General features: G+C 40.4%; 1 non-coding gene across 1 annotated transcript; it reads left to right on the top strand.

Moving 5' to 3' along the window:
* Window positions 1-21,050: 21,050 nt before the first annotated feature.
* Window positions 21,051-21,157, top strand: LOC148094424 (U6 spliceosomal RNA). The gene has a single exon (XR_015716338.1). It is a non-coding gene; the product is annotated as a U6 spliceosomal RNA (small nuclear RNA).
* The last annotated feature ends 3,382 nt before the right edge of the window (window positions 21,158-24,539 follow it).

The raw sequence follows: 24,539 nt of genomic DNA, 5'->3' as shown, positions 1-24,539 counted from the left end.
TGCTAACAAATGTATTGGGGTCAGGATACTTTCTCATTAGAGTAATAGGCTACAATAGTAAATATTAGAAGTCATCAACTCCTGAGCATATTTAATGCAAAGATGCCCAGCAGGGATAGAGAGTGGGATGGGTGGAGGTAGAGGGCAGTAATTTTATTATGGACACTACAGTAGGCAGTTTGACTCAGGAAAAAATATGGGCTCTGAAGAAAACAAGACCTAGATTCAAATCCTGGCCCTTTCTCTTAGAAGCTGTATGGCTTGTTTGTTGATTTGTTTTTGAGCAAGTTATTTAAACTCTGAACCTCAATCTCCTTGTTTATAAAGTGTAGAAAACATGCAATCCCTACCTCCATGCTTGTTGTGAGCATTAATTGAGATACTATACACACAATATACTTTGCATTCAGTAGGGCAGTTAGTTCTTCCTGCTTTATAGCCAAGGTTGATCCTAGAAAAATAGGTCATTGAGGTACAATAAAAAAGCCAAGTGATCTCTGTCCAGTAAATATAAGCTGGAAACCATGCACCGGCATTACCTCTCTGGGGAAATATTTAAAATAAGTAAATTCTTAAACCTCAAAATCAAGGCACAGTTCTTATCATATGATAGGCGAGTAACAAATATTTGTAGAAGGATGACCTGTAGGAAAGTGGTTTGGTTCTAAAGGACTAATGCTTAATAATAAAATGACAAGCCTCCCCATCAGAAAAGTGGAGCCCAGCCGGGCGTGGCTCAGCGGTTGAGAGTTGACCTGGGATCCAGACGATAGGGGTTCGATTTCTGGTCAGGGCACATGCCCGGGTTGCGGGCTCGATCAATGACTCTCTCATCATTGATGTTTCTCTCTCTCCCCCTCTCATTTTCTCTCTCTGAAATCAATAAAGATATATTTAAAAAAAAGAAAAGTGGAGATGTTTTAGGTTGTGTGGGAATACTAGAACCTTGTCAAAGTAGCTCAAATGCCACCACCCTGTCCAGTATACTTACCCTGCGTTTACTTATAGATTGATGCTTATTATAATACTGTAAAAGAGGTGAAAGGAAGAAAATCGAGAGCCTACTGAGATATCCCCCAAAGCAGGAATCTGTTAGTTTCTAAAACAGTTGATTTATATCCAGGAATGAGAAACAATCCTGAATAACATTCTTGAATATCATCATTAGCCAAGTTAGCATTAGTGCTTATAAGGGCTGCACATAATACGCGATTCACAGTGGATCCAACATGCCTTTCATCTCACCCGAGGGCACAAAGGGCCCTCAGGTACCCTTCTGACTTCGCTCCAAGGCCCTCGCGCTGGCGTCACCCTGTGAATGGTCGGCACTGCCCTCTAGTGGCCGGCCTGGTTCATCACAGCCCTGCGCAGGGACCCCGGGAAGGCGCCCACGCCAGGGCCTGGAGGAAAACACTCCTGCAGGCTGTCAGCCCTAAGTGTCCAAGGACATCATATTTACACCTTCACGGTTTGTCGTTTTGTTTTGTTTTACCATGAATACTTCTCCACTTCTCTCAGCTCACAACGGAAATATGAAAGGGTGGTTTGTTGAGCTTGATGGGAAAAGTTTGAGAAACAAAAGATAATAACTGTGAATTTTCTAGATTTAGAATCTGGACACATGACCTCAGGATCTCACCACACTTATAAACTAAACAATGGAGAATCAGTGATCCTACGTATGCATTTGCTCATTCCATTTACGATGTTCCATAAGGAGACTGCAAAGACATCTGTCAGTCGGTTAAAACCAAGGCTGGGACCCCTCCTCTGCAGGAAAACAATCAGTCGTTATGCCCAGGCCCAGGAACAAAGGACAGTTCAGTCTTTAGTCTCCAGTACATTGGAAATGAATAGGGACAAGAGGAGTCGTAAGTTTGTTTTTCTGCATCTAATAGTGTAATCAAACACGCAAGCCATTGTAAGTAAAACATACAATTTTATTTTATTGTATATTTTAGACAATAAAAGGAAAGGAGAGAGAAAGCTGAACAACGAGAGAGAGAAAAAGATGCCTCAGGTAACTATAAAGTGTAGGGTTTGAATTTGCTCAAGGGGTAGGTAGTAAAAGTGATCTTAACCATAAATGATCTCTTCCAAATCTATCATTTTAAAGAAAGGGAAAGAATGGGCCCAGAAATGTGATTCAGACCTAAAGTCTCAAATCAGTAAGTGGAAACCTACTATTCAAAATCCCACTTGAGCAGTTATTTCATCACACACTATGTCCCACCTTCAAGAACTGAGCTGCTGTTCAATTTGGACTTTGAGAGAAATCTTGACTGTAAAACAGGCGATTTGAAAGGGAATCAGTTCTCCTGGAGCTACGCTTGGAGATAAGCTCACTGAGTGAAATACCACACATTCCCACTGCCTAAGGCAAGTGGGCAAAGGCGAAGGTGACACTGGGTGCTGTAGGCTTGCTTTTATTCCATCAGCTATGTCGTTTAAAGTTCAATTTCATGTATTTAAATGTTCTTATGCACCAATGATAATTTCAAATATACCTTAGTTAAGGTACAACATTCTTTTCTTTCTCTCTTGAATATAAGTATCAGTCAAATTCAAATTATTTCTAATAGAGTTCCCGTCTCTTTCTTTCCCTTTCCCTGATTCACATCATTTTTTGGCTCTGCTCTTACCCCAACCAAGCTGCAAAGCCAAAGGGTCTATTTGATTTCATGATCATAGAATATCCAAAAGTGAGAAAGAGGAGAGTTAGAAATCTGTGGAAAATCCCTTTTCTTCACAATTTCCACCCAAGGGTTTCAGACTGTTCGCATAAGTTTCAAATAAACATCCCTCTTCTTAGCGTGGCTGATGTACACTCTAGCTTCCAGGGGGGAACCCCGAGCGGTTAAAATTGTCATTTTTCAGCTAAATTATAATTTGTTAATCCCTTAAGACCATCTAACAGGCTTCATACCTATTCTTACAGACTTCAGTATAAATAAAGAATGTTTTAAATAAAATTGAGAAAAGCTTATTTGAGGAAAATAAAATGGCATCGAGCAAGGGTATGGCTCACCTAGAACTCTTACTTAATGAGGTAGGAACACGCTGCGTGATACTATGGAATAAACTCTGCTGCTAAACCTGAATTGAGAGACATGGGCTTTTACGATCATCATATTACTACGAGTAATAAAAGGTACAGTGCAAACACATAGAAACTATTATTTTTTTAAGAGTTAGAAAAGTATAAATATAATTCTATATAAATAACACACAATATTATAAATACATAATACAAAATGCTACAGAACATGATATTTATGTTTGATGGATAATTAGGATTTTGTAGTGTCTCAGTATTTTTCTGTGAATATCGATTACCATTGAATATAAACTCATTGGTTAAAATAAAGGTTTTATTAACAGAATATTGGAAAAATAACTATCGGAAGATAAGCTGAGACCATAAGCCCCCACTGGGACCTCCTCTGGTAAGTCTGCTCCTCTCTGCAGTGCAGGCTAAATAGGATGCCCAGTTTGCTCTGCAGCAGAGCCTCCAGCTGCCCAGCAACTTATTCCCGGCACTTTTGCAAATAAAGTTTCATATTTTTGACTCTGAGAATTCTCTATTTTTCCACAAGCGTTTCACTTAAGAAGTCTATCCAAGTACATTATGAGACAAGCAAACATAGAGATACAAATGAGGATCATCATTTCAGCGTTATTTGAAATGTCAAAAGAATTGGAAGAAGCTAAATGTTCAAATAGGAAAGTGGTTAAATGCATCCATGTAGAGCCATTACGATGGACTATTCTGGGGCCACGACAAATCCTATTTCATGAACTTTAAATAACACGAAAAAAAGACTTATAATAAAACATTAAGTAAAAAGTTTGTGTACGAATCAGAATTTACTTTTCTTCAAATATGCATAGAAAAAAAATCTGAAGAAATATCTACCAAAATATTGACCATTGTTTTCATTGGATAGTGGATCACAGGTAATTTTAACTTCCATCTTTGGAAGGCTTTTTTTTTTTCAAGAAGTTTGAGAGCAGATAAAAAATAAGTGCTATTGTGTTTTATTTACAGCTAAATCACTGCACTCTTCATTTCTTCAGCTGAAATTGCAAACGTTTCATTCCTTTCCTCCCCTCCCCTCCTCAGCATGCGCTCCATGCCAGGCTTCAATGGCACACAGTAAGAAGAAAGCTTTCGTGTACATAATTCTTAATAGATTTTACATTCCTTTCATTCTTTATTTGACCCTAATAATTTCAAGAGGAGGCAGGATATAGCTTACAGACTTCTTGGATTTTTCTGTTATTAAGATAAACACCTCATAATTTAGTTTCCATAGGAAATGTTATTAAAATGTTTTTATTAAAGTATCTAACACTAAGAGAGTCCTAACTTGAAATTCTAGTTACTCCACTTAACAAGCTAGATCCCAACTCAAATGTCACCTTTTCAGAGAGGCTTCCTGATTCCCCTTTACCTGCACCCCCGCCCCAGCCAACCTGTCACATTAACTTGTATTGTCCTCATAAATTTAAAAGTTTCTTAATGATTCGTGTTTGCATTTGTTACTTGTATGTATAATGCTAATGTCTTCTGCCACCATCACTCTCAATAATGCAGCCCCATGGATATAATGGATCTTGTATCCCAACCCTCGCCACACACACACACACACACACACACACACACACACACACACACACAGCTTTCCCCAATGCCTAGAGCAGGGTTTGGCATAGAGGAGACATTTAATAAATATGTGTTGAATAAATAGATGAATGAAGCAATAACCTCTCTGGATTTTTTTCTCTACTATAAAACAGAGATCGTCAGACCTACCTTGTAGGCTTATATGAAGATTAAATTATACAATATATGAGAAAAATTCATATAATAAATGTTGTCCTCTGTTTACTTATTATAGCAGGTGGGGGTTCAGCGCCCAGTTTTTGCCATATCATAATACTCTCAGCATTAGATCCCAAGATCTCCCCAGGAATGTTTTCAAAAGGGTAAGCTTACATTAGAGGTACTAATTAGTATACCTACGAAATAACCCTAATTAAAATCATTAGGGGCCACATCCACAAGCAGTAGCAGCGGCATTGGCTCTCACTTTATAGACCATGTGACCTGTGACAGAAGCAAAAGCCAAGTGAGCTCTTCTAGACGGCTGAGGCCATGCCTGTTAAAATTTGTTAAGTGCTGAGAGAGAGAAATAAATCACAGGTGTCAAATAATCAGCAATTATTTCTTGAGGAATTACCCGCCCTTAGGGTCATGCTAGATGACATGCTACTAAATGGAACAACCGTGCAGCCTGGCAAATAAATGTATAGGTTACTTTCTCTGTTGCCTCAGAAGGATACTTGGTCCCAAAGAAAATAAAGACCCTGTTTACATTTTGATGATTTGTGGGCCTAAAAAGATTTATAAGTTTATAATTCAAAATGTTGTCACATTTTAGAGCCCCAGAGAGGCTAAAGGCATTACCCAAAGACACACAGCTACTTAGTGACTAAGTCACATACACCATTTAATTCAACGAAACTCCGCTGCCATTAACCAAGTGCTTGAAGGCCTTTGGCTTGTACTGAGCAGCTGTGGTTTGGGAGTAAGTGCGGAGCATGTGCACGGTGTTAACAGGTTTGAACATAGTGCATTGAGCAGCTGCTTGGTTAGTTGGTTGGTAGAAGGAAGTTTCCAGCTGTCTCTGACTTACCCTAATTTGAAAGCAGAGATAATAATGATAATTGTACGTTTTTCTAACTGGGTGCCTCCTGGGATCTTACTCTATCAACAAACTTCAATCTAGAACCCACATTTTCCCCCTAAATGTTTGGCACAAAATAGCATAAGTATTTCTCAATCTCCTGCCTTCAGAAGAGAGATCTAGCTCCCTAAACTATCTTTATTGCAAGCCCCTGCTGTAATGGTGGAGATCTCTTTGCTTTGGCCTGAGTTTCAAGCTGGCTATGTAAAATTTGACTCTATTTTGTGCTAAATTATATTTAAACTCTTTCTCTGTTGGACTATTTTACTTCCAAATGAATCTTTAAAAGAAAACACCTGACATTTGTGGTATGTATGACTGCATGGTTACAGACAAAATAGAAAAACATATAAAAGGTTTGTTACACATCTGGAGAAGATAAATTCTTTTCAGTACAGGAAGAGACAGTCTACATTATATGTTAACTTCCCATTTTGACAATTAAATACCATGTACTACTATGTAAAACAATAAAAGTGAAAAATTCAGGATTGTTTATAGTTTGATTTCTGGCTGCATGGACATGATATTATAGGTGACAGCTTTTTGTGGGAAACTCAATATGAACATCTAGAAATAAAAAAAAATAAGTTGTGTATAGAGTTATACAATGAAGTTTGATGACTACAACAAAAAGTCAAATTAATCTTATTTTATTGTTAGTATGTACACTGAATTCTTATTGTTTTTATTAGGTAAATTAAATGTATAAAGTATGTATTGTCCTCTGTTGGACTGTTTAATGAAGCTAGAATATTCCATTCTCAAATCATTTAGATACACAACAGATTACTGAAACACAAAACCAATCAAAGTTAAGCAAATATTTATTTTTTTATTTCTGACAAAAAGGAAAACTTGTAAGTTAATTCAAAACAACAATTATTTCTTAGTCCCTACTCTGAGCTCAACATTGCTCTGGGAACAGATATTAGGAACTGAAAACCATTCTTAGAAAACCACAGTGTGAGGGGAATTCTGAGCTCCTTGGCATTTCTTGGAAATTGAGTGTCATTTTCCATACCACTCAATATCTCCTCAGACAAAAAGTCCTAGAACTTGTATTTAAATCAACTCAAAATGAAATTCAGAGTGATGGAGTGTTTACAGAAGCTTCTTCAATGTATCAAACATGTAGTATACATTCTGATTTGATCTGCACTGTGAAATAACTGTTTCCAATTCTGTAACGGGGTAAAAGATAGCGTGGTATTGGGAGGTCACTCCCAGCCTCGGTGTTAGAGGGTCCTGAGCAGCTGAGGCAGCCGATTGCTTTCAGTAAAGACCCTCAGACCAACCTACTTGGAACTAATTTCAAAGAAGTTTCTTCTGCTCCCAGGTTACCCAGCACTGTTTTCTCCTGTTGTAGGATCATCTACCATCAACCAGCTAGGAAGTGGGATCTTAAAGCTGCTCTTACTATTCCATGCTAATGAAACGTTAGCATTTCATTGCCTCGCATATGCCCTTTTTCACTTCCTCCTGAGCTTTATCATTCTCTTGTAGATAGAGACTATATATTATTTACCTGGGTATCCCATTAAAGCCTAAAACATTGATCTGCACATAGAAAATGCCCAAAAAATACTTTGCGGGTAAGAAACACATTCTTAAATAAGATAAAAATAGATTATTACTGGGAAATATTCTCCTGCATAACATTATTTCATAATGTTAGGGAAAAGGACCATTGATTTAGCTCATGACTGTTGGTTACAATTTATGCTGGACTCAACTGCGTGGTCTTGGCTTGCACATGCATGTGCAGCCAACGGGGGGGTCCACTGAGCACCGGGTGGTCCAGGGAGTCCCAGGTTCTGGAACAATTCATCTCTGTTCAGCATTGTCTCTCTCCTGTTATCAGGATAGACTGTATTTGTTCTCATGCAATGGCAGGATTCCAAGATATTATCATTTTTGTGTGACAATACAAACTGATTGTAAGCAAATGGATTACCAGATAATATAAAGTGCATAGGTGAGAAGGGGAGAATTCATTATGGAAAATATGAGCAAGGAACAAATTTCTCTGCTTATCTGGCTATGTTGATTTCTTCTGTGAGGTCTGAGAGAGCCTGCCTATTCATGGGTTCCAATAAATGATTATAAGGAGATGTCTGGCTTTATTCAACCAACATTGATTTCACTCCCACTCTGTACGAGGAACCATGTTCTGCAGAGGGATCTAAAATGGTATAGAATGGACCTGGAGAATATTATGCTAAGCAAAATAAACCAGTCAGAGAAAGACAAATATCACATGATCTCACTTACATGTGGAATCGAAAGAACAAAATAAATTGATGAACAAAATAGAACCAGTACATAGAAGCATGGAACAGACTGACAATCTCAGAGGGATGGCAAGGGTGGAGGGGGTGGGGGATTAACCAAAGAATTTATATTCATATGTCATAACCCAAGAACACAGGCAATAGTGTGGTAAAGGCCTGAGGCTGGGAGAGGAGGGGTACAGGGTAAAAGGAGTCAATGGGGGGGGGGGAGACATCTGTAATTCTTTCAACAATAAAGATAAATTTTTTTTTAAATAATAAAAAACTAAAATGGTTAGAACATTTTTTGGTCTAAAAAGTTTGCAGTCCAGCTGAGTTGTATGTCAGATGGTGGCAGTCTGGGCAAATAGAATGGCACAGAAGATGATCTATTATTTGAAATAGTAATAACAAATTGTGTTGGGTAAAGAAATCCCATGAATATTAACATAATTGGAGTGTTTATGAGACCGAAAAGGCTCATCTCACCGCAAGCAATTTTCAAGAAGCTGAAAAAGGAAAGCTGGCATTTGGGGGAACGAAGATTCTTAGAAACCTCTGTAGGAAACCTTTGAAGATTTATTGAGTGGGGTTCTGGTTAGTGTTTACATAGAGAGGCCGAGGAACAGGTCATGAAGACAGCACTGGGGAAACTAACACCTCACCCCCTCTCTAAACTCGACTGCTCAGAGAGAGGGCTGCACCCCAGCAAGATCAGAAGACATTACCTGTGTTTCCGATGGGCCAGAAAATGAAGGATTGGCACAGCTAATTATAGGTAAAGAATTAAATTCTTCACAACTAATATTTTCAATCAACATGACAGCACAAAAATGTAATGTTCTTTCCCTACTCTAAGGGGTAAAGAACAACAGTGAATGGAGAGGGCTGACTCCTGCTCAAGAGAAAAATTGCACCACAGTGACCGGCCTGCTGTGCAAAAGCCCATTTAGCAAGAACAGCCCAGACCTTCGCTTCAAATTTTATCAGAAGCCACTGGTCCTAAAGTATCGCTGGCGCCTACTGCATTTTCACCAGGGACTTAACAGAAAACATCTGTTCTCTTACTTAAAAGTAAATCAATTGATTAAATCAATGTTTGCTTTCTTTCTTCTATTAGAAGCATAGTTATTTTTCTTTTTCTTCTCTCCCGACTCCTTTAATAGCTTACTTCTGCTCGCGAGTTAAAACTTGGGAGAGAGGTGCTTCAGTGCTGTGCCTACGTGGGGAAATTTACCAAAGGTCAAGCTGAAATTATGTTGGAGATCCACGGATGTAAACAATTTGTTAAGGTTGCATATGCAAATTGTAAGCTTATATAACCACATAAATGACCTCGAGCAGCAAAGACACTGGCAAGTGTGTGTGTGTGTGTGTGTGTGTGTGAATATACAACATCCTCCCTGCCTTGAGAAAACCCTGATCATAATCTTGAACTTCTATTTTGAAATTTGACCTTTGTATATAAACTCATTTCATAGTTTTTACAAAGGAGATTCCATACCGTGAGTGGATTAGGTCTGTTTTAACTCAGGGTTTTCACTTGAAAATGGAATTTTTGTGATGAAACCTCTATGGTTGGAATCCACATTGCCTCGTATATTCCTGTGAGTCAGTCGGCCGACCCCCCTGTGTCAGCACTCACTGAACAATGGGATCCACAGGAAGCAGCCCCTCAGGGGGCGAGACAGGAACAGCAGCCAACTGGCCAGCACGGTGCCGTCATTCCCAGAACAAACCCTTGTCTGGCATCTACAACCGGCCGAATGCTCTTCTGGACCCAGGGGACGCGCGGATAAATGGCACAGTGTTTGCCATAGAGGATCTCACAATCTAGTGGAGAGAGACAAACCTCCAGGCAGTGTCCTGAGATAAATGCTGTGCTGGGGGATGGGTAAGGTGACCCGGGATGACAGAGGCAGGAGGGAATCACTCTGCCCAGGGGAGAAGCCTCAGGGGGAGTGAGGCTTGAGAGAGGCCTCAAGAGGAAGGAACCCCCTGGCTCGTGTATTTCTCTGACTTATTTCTAGGAACCTGGCAAATCATTTTACTGCTCTTTTCTTCAGATTCTTCATCAGCCGGCCAAGAGAAGACATAGGAAGCCATGCGTTTAGAAAACATGTGGAGAAGAGCCTAAGCGTGGTATATGCGGAGGGGCAATGGATGTAAGTTTGGGGTTTAGTGCTGGGGTGAGAGGAGTGAAAAGAAAATACAGGAAGGTGGCATCCTAAAAATGGAGAGAAACAGAAGAAAAAGGGTTCCACGTGCCACTCTCTTCCTTTCGCCAGCTTGGATATATAGGCGACACCAAGCCCACCGAACAGGAAAATGAAATAACGTGAACAGTTATGATCCCCTCTTGTCTCCCTCAGTCAGTGGGGCACGTAATAAACACAATGTTTTACACATGAGGAGAAAATTAGTCTAGTACTAAGGCTCAGAAAATTGCGTATTACATAATAACATATCACATATATGACAGGATTGCATTACATTACGTTACATATTACACGAGCACGGGGCAGCAATGGGCAGGAAGTACCAGGTTAGCCAGCAGATAAGAAGAGCAACTGGAGAAATCGGGTGAACAACACCTGACTCATATGCTTTGGGTGGAGATTACATAAAAGATGCGTGTAAAACACATAGACCATTGCCTGGCAGGGAATTAGCAAATAATGGTTGTTTGCACACTGCAGCAAATAACTTTTTTTATTTTTGTCATCTGCCACCATCTGAAAACATAGCTAATAAGAAGGGAAGGGTCCTGTCCAGCCTTATCATCATCAGCAGAGGCCAACTGAGACGATCAGCGAAACAGAAAGGGAACAAATGCAAAAACGTTGCCGGGCTGCCTACTCTTCCTAGTTCCCCAAAGCAGATGCTAACAATATGTGACTCTCAGGAGGCCCACGGGGACTACCCACCATTCTGAGATCTTGACCTGGCAACATCTTTTGGTGTCATAATAAAAGAATAAAAAATGAAAACAATTTAGGAAGAAATGTGCCAAGAAAAGTTCCAAGAAGGGGGAAAATATGAAAAAGTAAAATGAGGAAACATATGAAACTTGTCAACTGCTGCACCTATGGCTACATGTTGGCCGACTGTTAGGAGCACTGGTATGGAAGGGAGTAACACATCAGAAGTCATTCCTGCCCAGAAATAATATAAAACACAATGCAAAGACATATTGGCTTAATTTGCTGAAGGATTTTGAAACCAAAACAGGAAATAAAATAGTTGTTTCCCTCCCTGGAATGCCCCCAAACTAGTCTGTGGTAAGTGTACCACACCCTGGCATCTATCACAGAACCTTCGCTCATCTCCACAGGGCATGGGCCACGCTTGATAGGAGCACAGATCAGCACAGAGCTGCACACGGCAGAGAAATGTAAGGAAAGGGATTTTATTTTCACATCAGTGTCTGAGGTGGAAGGGCCAGACCAAGGATGAGATCAAGTATTAGAATCTAACAAAGAAAGATGACAAGCTGAAAGCTTGGATGCCATCGAAGCCAAGCACAGGAGGAGAGGAATGTCTGATCCCTGAAACAAGAAAGCTGGGCAGAGCTTCTGAAAAACAGCCAAATCACAAAATCTTGAGCCATTAAAAAAGTTCTTAATGAGGCCTCATCCAAAAGACACATGTTCCAATAATTTCGTGATTTGTTCAGCCAGCATATATTAAGGAGCTACCCCGTACCCAATACGCGGGGCAGCCCTGGGAAAGGAGCTCCTGCCCTGAAGGAACCGAGTCAGGGGTGGGAGACAGAGGCCCATGCGCTGCAGCCGGGCTGGTGTGGGTGAGAATGCAGCTTGGCGAGGTTATAAGGCCGGGCACACCTCTAAGAGGGGGCTCAGAAACTAAAAAATAAAGGGCAACACACGCAGCTGCAGTTCTCAAGAAAAACTCTGCCAGCCCGTCCGGGCGTGGCTCAGCGGTTGAGCATCAACCTAGGATCCAGGAGCTGGGGTTCGATTCCGGGCAGGGCACATGCTGGAGTTGCGGGCGGCAGTTGATCAATGACTCTCTCATCATTGATGTTTCTATCTCTCTCTCTTCCTTTCTCTGAAATCAATAAAGATATATTTTTAAAAAGAAAAAAAAAGAAAAACTCTGCCAAAGAGAGGGAAGGCTGTATTCTCCAAAATGTTAAGTGTTGACTTACTGCTGTCCTGTATTTCAAAGCTTTGAGATACTACAGAAAATTGTGGGGTAAATCAAGGCCTTGTAAGAGGAACTAACAGCCATCAGCTCCCCTGGAAATGCGGGACGTCATGGCTGGGTTGAGATGGATATGTAAATCATTCTCTTTCTAACTGACTTTCAGTCTCACTAAGAAATGCCTTACTAACATCACTAAGAGTCATATTTGAGAGAAATAGTCCTTCCTTGCAGAACTTACATACGTGCTATCTGGATATGAATATTTACCAGTAAATCAGGTGGGTGTTATTCTATCTCTTCTCCAAAATGAGTCTTTCATTAGCCCCTCTGTTCAATTCATGTTTTTTTTAAAAAATAGGAAAACCATGTGATCACAAAGGCAAAGATTTGATGAACGATGGAAATGAGATAACAGCTATTTCCTCCAGGGAATAAAAATGCAAGAGAGGATTTTTCCCCCCCTGTGTATTTCTACAAGTTAAGCTGAAGTGCAGGGTTTAAGAGATGAAGAAAAAGTGTCCCTAGGAAGATCGGCGAGGTGAAAGATGTGCTGGCACCAGTCCCAGAGAAATCAAGTGGTTGAGGCTTAATGGTTTTACCTGCAGGACAATGGGATGTCCTGGGGTCTTCTAAGGAAAATAATAAGGGAAGACAGGCTGATGAAAATCCAGATCCCAGCTTAGGCAGAGAGTGTGGGAAAGGAGGAAATAAAGAGGCATGTGGATACTTCTAGGAAAATAACTGTCTTACTTTGAAACTCTCCTCAAACATACCTTGATGCAGGAAGAAAAACAACTTTTGAGAAATATATCAATGGTCAAGAGTTAAGACTTGGGAGCAAAATATATATATATTTTGTATCATATAGTCTCCCTGAAATATATATTTTATCTGTGTTAAAGCTAAAAAAAATACTGAATGTGTTTTTTCTTTAATATAATAGTAGGTTTAAAGCCTGAAAATCCTTATGATAAAGTAAAAAAATTTAATGAGAATTACTTTTTTGCCCCCATATTCACCCAGCATAACATCAGAATTTATAGTCTTTTACTAAAATTCTTGGGGAAGTGGCATGCCAGGAGCCAGGAAATTATATTTCTGATTTGTTCTTTGCACTATGATAATACACATGCATATGTGCACATGCATACACACAGAGCCATTCAGTGGTAGGGAGGGGAATGGTATGGGGAAGCAACCCAGAGATTAGGATGAAGGTAGGGAGCTCCTCAGGCACCTTCATCCACAGTTAGAATAACAGACTTTTAAATTTTTCATGAATCTTGTCCGGCTGGTGTGGCTCAGTGGTTGAGCATCAACCGATGAGCCAGGAGGTTGTGGTCGATTCCCTGTAAGGCACATGCTCAGGTTTCAGGCTCAGTCCCCAGCAGGGGCATGCAGGAGGCAGCCGAGCAATGATTCTCTCTCATCATTGATGTTTCTTTCTCCCTCTCCTTTCCTCTCTCTGAAATCAGTAAAAACATAAGAAAAAAATTTTCTTCATGAATCTTAAATATCATCTAGTCCAATTATTCTAAAATTATGCTACAAGGAATTGCAAGAACCCGAGAATATACCTCAGTGATCTACAAACAAGTAAATATCTGCCATACAGACCAAAAAAATAAATAAATAAATAACAAAAAACCTTTAAATTGCCAAAGAAATATTTTTATTTTTTAAAGTTTTGTTTAAGATTTAATTTTTTTAAAAAGAGCTCTGTAGCTCAATAAATAGGAAAATTCTCATTTTAATTCAACTGTCTCATTCGATAGACCAAGAAACTTAGACCCAGAAAATAAAATAACCTCCTCAGAGACTCAGTACCAGTTAAGTGCATAGTTAGGGCCATGTCTTAAGTTGGATTTTTCTCAAGTCAGATCCCAATACAAAGACTTGGGTGCAAGCAATTTCTTTGAAAAGTGATCTTCAGAAACCTGAGTGAGGGGATAGGGAAAGTGAGACAGAGAAGAAAAAAATTCAAGATAAGTTGTATCAGTGAGACCCTCAGTCTTGCTGGGGACCCTCTGAGAAACCATGTAGAACATGCCTTTGAATATTCCCACCGTAGACTTAGAAGGCCGGGCATTCATCTACCCTCTCCCATCCCCCAGGCTGAGGGTTGCACTTGGGGGCCTTAACTCCCCTGCACTTCTGAGCAACAGAGAAAACTCTCAGAGCTCCAGTAAAAGTCCCCAGGTGAGTCCCAGAGGATAGGAGGCCGAAGCAGTCGGCATCCTGGAAACTGCCCATCACAGTCACAGGTGAACTCAGGTGAGCCCAGAGGCCACGGGACATGGCATCAACAGCATCTACTGCGGACTTCAACCCAGGCCTTTTCACTTCCAAAGCCCTGACTCGCTGGTGTAACACTAACGAAATGTGTCCCCACTGCCAGGCGCTCCTGTCCACTACATCAAGCACCCCCTTTCTGATGAGCTGTTTTCAGACACACAGTGGCCAAAGCTGCAGAGCTTTACAGGATCACACAGAATAAGCACAATTTCACATGCACTTTAGTTACAGATAAAATTTACTCTGTTTCAACTTCAGTCTGCTGAACGATTCTCTGAAAGAGGGATCTAGGATTTCATCAAATGAAAGGGACTGAGGTGCCACAGGGATGCAGCCGGCACTCCTCTTCAGAGGAGTATTGTTCTGTGACAAAGCCAAGGCCAAGGAGCTCTGGGAGAATCCTCGGGGTAAACTGAGCCGAAAAGCTCCAGTGTGAGCTGCGCATGGGTTCAGCCCATGAGTCGGACCAAAGACTGTGATAGAAAAACCCTCCGGGAAACCGCAAGCATCAAGGGTGACACAGCAAAGTAAAAGGCTGGGCTATTAAACAAGAAGGCCCTAATAATGAAAATGACACAGCCAGCCATTGTTTCCTTCTCTCGATTTATCTAAGATGCTGACTCTCTTACTGTGATTGGTGCTGATGCCTCTAGAAATATAAGCACACAGACATTTTCCAGTCCCTGTGCCACTAACAGTTTTACATCTCTTTTTTCAGGATTCTGTAATTACTTGCACAATTCTTAATATTTCTTGGAAATATATTACATTTTCAAATTATTATAGTTTGAAATAATTACTTGGGTTTCATTAAGTGGGCCTGAATTTTTATTAACACTATCCTGCCAACACAAATATTTTAGAGGAATGAGATTTATAGAACCCTTCTTCAATAATATAAATTACCTTAGGCATATAGAAGATTCTTGTATCCTAATTAAATATGTATTCATGGTACAAACTCTCCTTCCCATATAGAAACTCATACCTGAATATCTGGATTTACCTGCACACCCGTATGGCAAAGCCCATCACAGAAGCTAATATAAGGACAAATGTTTCTCTATGCTAGATGCTGTCCCATGATCTCAAGATACTTGCCAAATTCAAAGAACTCGTTGATATTATTTCCAACTCATGACAGGGTAACACATTTATCATCAGCTCTCTTATTGGAAGCCATAATGCTAGACTCTATAATAGATACAAAAAGGCATCAGGAATAATACCTGTCCTCAAGAAAGTTAAAGCCTAGTAAACACAAAGGGACTTCAATATAAAATATAGTATATTTTTATCACTGAAATACTGCAAATAGATGGCATAAGAATTTAAATATAAAAGTTTGTGATGTGAGAAAATAATCCTATAGTGAAGATAATAATAAAGCAAAAAATAAAAATAAAAAATAGAGAGTCTTGGAAAACTTGCAACTACATTCAAAACTCTCTTCCGCTGTGAGTTGCTAAATTGCTAAATTTGATTTGCTCCCTGGAAGGATGCCTGAGCCCTCGCACCACGGGGCTTTACACACTTGACTTTCTCTTCGCCCCCACAGCTCGCTCTCTCCCTGTCTCTAGGCTTTGACAATATCGTAAGGCCTGAAGGACAGACTCGAGGTGGTCCAATTCATGTCACGTTCACAGTCCGCACTGTGTTGCAAGTACTCTGATGCCTTCCTTAGCATGAGTGATGGGCAGCCCTTATCTAATCAGTGTGTCTTAAGGCCAACGAGTCACAGACTGTGTGCCGATGATTGTCAGGTGCAGGAATTGAATGACACTTTCTGTTCTGTTGAAAGTACTACCTTCCTAGAGGAATATTTATTTTTTCATTCTTCTCCTGTGAAAGTTTTTCTTAAAGAAATATTCCAAAAGTTTGGGTAAAAGGGATTTTAGAAATGCTGTTGAATCAAGCTGAATATCCCTTGAACTTCCTAGTGGAAAACACCGTAAGAAAATACCATTTGAAAATGTTTATCCCATAATGGGAAAGAAAAGGAAATATAATGATAATATGATGATGTCAGGCAGTGTACTACTCATTTTTTATGCATCGCTTTTTTCAGTCCTTATAACAATTCTGTGAAATACTTACTCTTGTAACTATCATTGTGCCAATGAGAAAACCGAGTCTTAGAAAAATTAAGTAGCTTGGTGAGTGTCGTGGGAAGCTTGTAGCTGAACCCCGATCTGTCTCATCTGAATCTTATAATCTTAACCAAAGCTAAGAGTTTCAAAATCCATTAAAACTTTCTGGTTAGTAAACTAGATATAGACCAAGATATGCTGCTGCTGTAATCACAAGCCCTATTTTGCATGGCTTAATCACTATAGAGTAATTGATCCTGAAAATTACTTTAGTAAGGTTCTTTATATGAAATGTTTTCATATAATCACCATGGAGAAGAGTAGAAAATATCAGAGACAAAAAAATATGCTACTTGAAACATTTTGGGGATAGAATTTGTTCAGTCTAACTGCTAATGATTTCATGTACATACTAAGAGTCCAAATAGTCAGGGAATGCAGGAAGGGACCCTGGTAATTTCTTAGCCTGCAAGCACTTCACCAATATGAGCCTAAAAGATCTCCAAAATGTGAATAATAACACGTTGCTATATATACCTGATATGGAGAATATATAATTAGCTGCTACTCAAATATTTTGAGTTGCTTTGTAAAGAAATGCTTAAGTTAAGGTAGAACATTAATATTAAAAGGATACTTTAAAAATAAGGATAAGAATGATTAGTTACACAAGTATATAGTAAGCTCCTTCACAGAAAAGTTCTGGAAGCACAGGACCCTGATCTTTAACACTATGCTTGTCTAATAAGTGCTCCAGAGTGTGTTGTGTGCATGTGTGTGTCTGTACATGTGCTTCCTTCTTTCAAGTGTGATATTCAAAATATTTAGCAACTGATATGGCTCAGACAACACCAACCAAGCAAAATATAGAGCCCCTAACATAACAGGGGCTCTGGAAGGCCTCGCTTTGCTACGTGTTAATTTAATGGCTGAATCCAGGAGCTACACAGGGAGTTGGAGCAGCAGTTATTTGTAATTATTAAAATATAAAATATTTTTGCTTCCAATATAGACACACTGGTGTATACCATAGATGTTATCAGCCCAAACTATTTTAAAATAAAGCAACATATATGAACAAACACAGACACTAGGAAAAGCTTTTTTAGACATATTTTATATTGAGAAATTTGATAGAGTATATACCAAAAATTTTTAAGCATCATTATAAGGACACAATTCTAACTTGACCATATTTCCCCATTTTTTTGCTCCCTATACTCTCCCCAAATAGAACATGGCATTTTCATAATTGGCAGCAAGAAGCAGGCAGCCCTTCAGATATTTCTCAATAAATAAATATCAAATAAATGGATCATAAATAGCTAATGCTACAAGGCATTTAGAAGAGTTGACTAAGGACACCCAAGGGCTAAAAATGGAAATTTGGGACCATGGCCTTCTAGCCTGTGGCTGAAGCAGCAAAGCTCAGAAACATGGGGATAGATTTCCTTCTTATTTTTGCCTCTACTCATTCCCCAGGACCCTGTCTACTCCATCTTGACCCTGTTACACTTCAGAGGAGCACTGAGTTTGTTTCTTCTCCTTTAATTAGTCATATCTCACAAAAGCCTGGGATTTCTTGTGGTTTGCCCCAGTCCTATACTTGGGAGAAAAGAAATATAGGTGAGGAAAGTTAGGGGCTATTTTCTCACCTTTCACTCGCCTTATGGCCACAAATGTCCCCTAACATAGACCACCTAAGAAGAGGGAGGGTGCATTTGAAAAACCTGTAACCCATGAACGTATTCCTAACCCAGATGATGCTCACAGGGAAACACCGACCCTTTTCTTCAGCTTACTGTTTTGTTACTCATGGCATGGAATAAACAGCACCTTTTCTTCCCCATCTTCTCATTTGCTTCTCCCTGTCTTGGGAATTTGAGTTGTTTCCCCACCATGAGAGGCACCTGTGGATAATTGTAATGATCTCCTAGTCTCTGACTGACACATAGGAAAATGTCGAGAAGATCCAAATGTGTTGCACAGGGGTCACTTCAGACTCCGACCAATCGTAGTGTGTTCGAATCATTAGAATCAGAGACAGTTCTCAGGTTGATTCTTCTCAGAGATACAGAAACATTGATGATTAACAGCTGTGCTTATCACAATTGATGGCAATACATTAGCATTTGTACAGGGCTCCCATAAAATGACAATAGTACAGAGATATTATAAACTACAAAACCCTCACCCATGCTCACACACACACACACACACACACACACACACATACCAATAAAACCATTTAAGTGAAGAGGGCACAGTTGTAAATGTAGCTAATACTGATTTTTAGGCTTCGGGTCAAAAGAGGACCGGAAAAGCCAATCCAAACAAATGTATTCAGATGGACTACATTCTCTTCCAAAATACCAATACAATTAGGATTTACCTATTCCTGTGTGCGGTTGTCTGGTGACTTGTCATGACCCAGGCATAATACCAGAGGGAGGGAGCAGTCAGGGCAATACGGAGGCCATGGAAAGTGCGTAAAGCTTTGCAGAACTGCAAATATTTGGAGTCATCCCAGGAAGGGACAAGGCTAACAGGATATGAATCCTCCCAAACTTAAGAACCCTGTCTACCATAGAAGCAAGCCTCACTCTCAACAATGAAGATAAATTTAAAAATTAAAAAAGCCAGCCTCTTCTGTTGCTTAAAACTGAGGACAGCAATGCCGCCCACATTACAGCCTCACTGCCTAAGTTTGCAATCAGCATAACATGCAGATACTAGTGCCCTTGGAGCTCGGGAATGTCTGGGGACGGGAGGATCTGCGTCGACAGTGCCTAGATTGCTTTCATTTTTGTTTTCCAAAGTCTCCCCTATCTGTGGTCTTAACAAGTTACTGACCTATTGTCAAAGTTATGAAAACTGTTTCAAGGAGTTTTGAGGCCGGGACAGTTCTTGTGTGCTGGGAAGATAGAAGAGCGGCCACAAGCTGCAGCTCTGGACAACTGACCTTATCTGCGCCCTTGGCAAGGGAACACAGAGTGGCTGCAGGGACCCGATCACTCCCCATGCACGGCCCAGCTTATGGCACGGTCTCATCACAACGATTTCCAAACATCACCTTCCCTCCTCGGTGCTGGGTGGTCTGCTGTGTCCGCCTCACTCGCAGCGCCTACAGGCCTCTGCGTACATGGGCCTTACCGTGTCTCCTGCCGCTGACTAGCTAAATTACCACGCACGTGGAGGAGATAACTTTGTACTCGCTGCTGAATATGCTGACAACCCTCCAGAAGAGAGGCTCTGTTTACGAGAGCCCGCCAGGGACTTGATCTGGCTGACGTCATGGCACGGTTTCATGAAGGGGTTTCGCTCTCCCCGTCACAGGTTCCCTAGGCAATGCGAGCTGTCACGGAGCCTTCGGCACCTCTGCTCGCGGCTGGTCCATCCAGACTGGGAGGCAGTTCCTCTCGATGAAAGGGAAATTGCATTCCAATTGTCGCTTCTCCTTCCAAGTTACCTGTTTCCTGATAACTCAACAGGGCAAATACACATGACTGAAGTATGACTTTAAAGAGGAGCTGACTTCAAAAATAGGTGGAAAGGGTGGCACTGAACCGTCAGTGAGCAGCCTCAGAGCCCAGGCCCGGAGAGAAGGGTATGGAAGTAGCAGTGCAATTTACTGTGTTAAATAGACTGCTCTCCAAACTCTGTAATGGCCAATTTAGTCTAAACCACCATGCAAAGTGTGGATAATAAAAACAGGAAACCTGAGACTTCCAGTGGAACGAATCTGTAAAATAGTCATGGCCTTAGGAAAGCATAAAAAGCAAAGCCACTTCACCGTGTTATTTATTCCACACCAGCATCTTCCAGATAGAAGGAAAGAGAGAAGGCAAAGGGAGAAACAAGTACAGAAGGGCCATATTGGCCAGCATTGTAAAAGGTTCTTTTTGTTTAAACGCCTATGAGTTCCCTGCAAAGCCTCCCTCGGAATCCTTGCTATCTTTGGGCTCTCAACATAGCTAAAAAACAAGTCACGTGTGTTTTGCTACATGGCATTTTTTGCACCAATTATATAAAAGTTACCTGTCTTGATGATTTAAGAGTTTGGTATTTCTTACACTGAGTAATATCTTAACAGAATATGTATCGTAACGAATATTTTCAGTGAGAGTGGAAAATCATTTTAACCAGAAAAAATGGTCATTTGTAGAAATGAATATAGTGATAAAGCATCCTAAATCTAATATCCTTTTGATAGTGGGGAAGGACACATAATAAGAATAGAGCCATAGATGTTTAATAATCATTCACCTTACTAACTATAGGTAAGACGGTTTCTTACAGACCCTGGGAAACTGGGGGATGAAACAAGGCTGTAAAAAGATAAGATGCCTCGGCGGGTCCATTACTCAGAAAAGAAACACATTTTGAGAACAGGCCAAGGACAGAAGATGCTTTGATTTGGTTGCTATGCCGGGACCCTGACCCCCTCTGGAGTTTGCCTCAGGAATGCTGACCATTTTTTGGTCCCAAGAATGGGCTGAGCTGTTTGCAACATTACAGAAGATTAGCATGGCCCCTGTGCAAGGATGACACACGAATTTGTGAAGCATTCAATATTTTTACGATGCAGAGAAGACTAGCAACCTGGTTATCAGACCTTGAGCTCCTGAAGGCCAGACTGCAGCCCCTCCCTTCCCCTTTCGGTTCCTTGCAGCTCGCAGCTGCACATAGTTACCTTCTCCCTCCCTGGTACATAATCAGTCATCCGGCAAAGGGTGGTCAGAGCAGAATTTCCAGGATGACCGACTGCTCTCCCATTATTTGAGGGCAATAATGGAGTAAATGCTCAAATGATTCAACCTTGTTTCTGCTTAACTGGCTGAAGTAGCAACAGGCATCCCGGACCCATTGTGTCCGGTTTCACTTTCCTATTTGTTTTTACTTAGTGTCAGGGTTTTTCCTGGAGATTTTTTTTTTCATTGGTTTGAGAGAGAGAAAAAGAGAGAAAGACATTAGCTTGTTCCACTTATTTATGCATTTGTTGGTTGATTATTGTATGTGCCCTGACCAGGGATCAAACCCACAACCTTGAGGTATCGGGACAACGCCCTAGCTGCCCAGGCCAGGGCTGAAAGTTTTCTTTTCTGAAAGATTTTCTAAATTTAAGTCTAAACAATAAAGTGATATTTTACCATGTAAGCTCCAGAAGAACAGGGATGCTATGTCCCCTACACAGTGCATGACACAAAACTAGTATATGACAAAGTCAACGAAATGAGAGAAAAGTAGCCCCAAATAAAATAAGACCTAACACAGCATATTGTTTCATTTCTTCTCAACCTTCGAAATCACCCTTTCATTGCTAAATTAAACCAGGACTTTTTTATTTCCAGTCACTAATTAAAACCAAGTGGCAGAGACAGTACAGAGGTTTCACTGATTCATTATGAACCCACTTAAAATTCAATTAAATGGAAACAGGAAAAGACTGTGGTAAAGACCACAGATTCTCAGTGTGATCTTTGCAACTCACCTGGCTTTAATCCTGATATTATTAGGCCTAATTAATTCAAAGATGCATTAATGAATATGACTTATTCCAAGAGTCAGTCAACTGATGGACCAAAAACTCCACTTGGGTTTTTATTGTTGCTGTGCTGTTGTTTTTCCGGATCTATGGCATAGGAGAAAGATTAAGAAATATCTGTATGCAAAATTTGTGATTTACCTCAATGAGATATTAAGACAATTCAAACTGGAAATTTTGGCCATTGGTTACAACATCGAGATGACGGAGGGAGCAATCCCCGAGGCCAACAAGGGCCCTTTCTTCTCCAGTGTTTGCTTTTCTGACCTCTCAGCTTCTCTTTGTACAGGACAAGATTTTCCAACACCAGGCCAGCAGAGAATACGGACTGAATTTTCCAGAGCTTTGGTTGCAGTCCCTTCCCAATGAGCCCCCAAACAACTACCTTAGTGAGACCAAAAATGTAACTTGGACATTACCTGAATGACATCTTACTTTTTTCTTACTTCCTAAGAGCACACTGCCAGGAATTTAGGCAACGTTGTCTGAGGATGCTGGTCTTGTGCCTCTCCAGAACCAGCCATGCCAAGTGGCCTCCAGGAATCGATATGGGAAAAGCCCTAAAGGCTGGCTTCCTACAGCCTTGTGTTTGCACCGGCAGCAAGGTGGTGGGAATGAGTCATGCAACAATTGAGTGGGCAGATAATCTCATCGACCATCTGCTCCGCATATGTTCGGCAGATCATCACTATCTTGGACCTGCGGTTTGGGCAGATGGTATCCCCCAGAGAAAGAAAGGGTCTAAGATGAGTCAGTGCAAAGATTAGTCTTAGTATAAGAGACAATAGATAATTGCCTGTCTCACCATGTTGTAAAAATTAGCTCTCTTGTAACCAACCACTTGGAGCATGAAGTTCGGAGGTTTACAGTTGTTAATCTGGATTTGCTGTTCTGTGACTCTTAACTCACACCACGTCAACTTTAAGGACATAAAGAGACTGTTGCTTAAGGCTTCAATTTTATTAATAATATTCACTAAGATTATTCTCTCTTTTTTTTTTTTTTTTAGTAAGAGCTGACTCTCATTTCTTTTGCTTCTGAAATAAGTGAGATTTGTAGGAGTTCAACAAACATGTATCCTACATTTTTGGCCGTGACTCCTCACAGAAAAACGCAGTGCAAATGAAACCCAGAAACAGCTACTTTTTAAAGGTGCCAGGATATCTGACTTACCAACTTTCATCATGGACTTGGCTCTCTCAGATAAAAAGAATATAAAATGCATTAATCAAAGAGCTGAGATACAGGAAAGACTCGACTAAAAGTGGGATAAAAAGTGATGAGTGAATGCTGACTCCAGAGTTTCACCTAATACTTCAAAAGACCCCTGGGAGAAGATATAAATGAGTATGTTTTTGAAGAGATCAATTCCTAATTCCAGAAGGATTTTCAGAAAGGGATATGGAAAGTAGGAGCAGACATTGCATTCCAGAACACTGTTCCTAATCTCTTTTGCGTGAAAGCTGTATAAATTCAGAAGAAAATGAAAACTTGGAATATGAGTGTGTGTTTGTAGAGTGATAGGATTAAAGACAAGAGAAAATTCAATTAATGAAACTGTCAATAATGATTTCCGGTGGGAGGTAGGCTTTGAGCCAGATTTTTGTAGGCCCCCAAATGCATCACTTGGCAGCTCGGAATGGGCAGGGAGTGAAAGCAGACAGGAAGATGCCTCCCACAGCCTTCTGTGCTTCCCCATCTCCACACCCATCGTGCTTTATTAAAGCTGTTTAAAATTTGGCTACCCACAAAACCATAAACTCCACGAGGACAGGCACAAAAACAAAGATATTTCATTTTATAGCCCTACCTAAGAAAATACTGTAATTAATGTTTGCTGAATAAAAGGAGACACAAATGTGTTTTTTAATATAAAAGCCCTCAGCACACCAAATATGTAAAGTTATTTCATGGTTAGTTATCTACTCTCTTCAGCTATAGACCTCTTCCTCCGCCATGGCCCTTAGTCTCTACTCTGGATGATTTGGCCCCTACATCTGAGGCTGAAGCTACCTCACCCAAGGATTGCTGATCACCTCCATCTACTAAGTTACTCAGGTTAACACTCAAAATATTTCATCTGCTATCCCTAACTTACCTAAAGTGCCCATCCATCTCCTCTCTCCAACATGGCCCCTATGCTTCCATTTTATTTCCATGAACATTTAATTATGATGATTATAATAATAATAATGATGACAATGATGATGATAGTGATCCAGACACTTTCTAAGAATTATTTTTTATTTTATCTTGTTGAAGCCTCACAACACTGCTATAAAGCAGGTAGTATTATTACCCCTAGTTTAAGGTGAGGCAACTGAGACATAGAAAATTTAAGAACTTTGTCCAGTCACACTGCTAGGAAGAAGTGAGCACCACTTGGACTTGAACCTAAGTATCTTGGCTCCAAAGT

This window comes from Miniopterus natalensis, chromosome 1, assembly GCF_054644295.1.
Source record: "Miniopterus natalensis isolate mMinNat1 chromosome 1, mMinNat1.hap1, whole genome shotgun sequence".
Classification (NCBI taxonomy): Eukaryota; Metazoa; Chordata; class Mammalia; order Chiroptera; family Miniopteridae; genus Miniopterus; species Miniopterus natalensis.
Note: the sequence above shows the minus strand (reverse complement) of the source record. Positions and strands in the feature narration are given on the sequence as shown.